Consider the following 519-nt stretch of genomic DNA (forward strand, 5'->3'; position numbering starts at 1 on the left):
GACTCGACCTTTCTTTTCATTGTTTTATTCTCGCATGTTCCTAAATAATTATAAGCTATGATTTCATGTTTAAAAAGTTATTTTTTTGCTGTGCACATTTTAATGTCAAAGTTAGAGATTTGTACAAAAATGTTCAATATGAAACAGGTCATAAAACTACTGGTTTATAATTAAGAGGTACACGGCAATAGAGGGTTAGATCTGTCGCTTTACAGCAAGACCTCATCTGACTCCCCTATGGCTCCAAAATGTGTGGGATTGCTGTCCTTGTGCTTTCTTTTATTTCATTTCAACCACAGTTAAAAAGAAAAAGTTGAAGTGGTTGTTTTTCTATGCATATCTCCATTCAAGCTGATAAGCACAAATTTAGGCTATATAAAATAGCAAAAGAGTTCACACTATAAAACTTGTTATCCAAATTTATGGTTGTAAGAAGCCAATCTCTATTTAATCCAATGTTCTCTTAGAAATTGTCAACCATGTGCTTCTCCTTCCTGCAGAAATTACATTAACTAATAC

Source organism: Oryzias latipes, chromosome 8, assembly GCF_053564925.1.
Source record: "Oryzias latipes strain Hd-rR chromosome 8, Olatipes_Hd-rR_3.1".
Classification (NCBI taxonomy): domain Eukaryota; kingdom Metazoa; phylum Chordata; class Actinopteri; order Beloniformes; family Adrianichthyidae; genus Oryzias; species Oryzias latipes.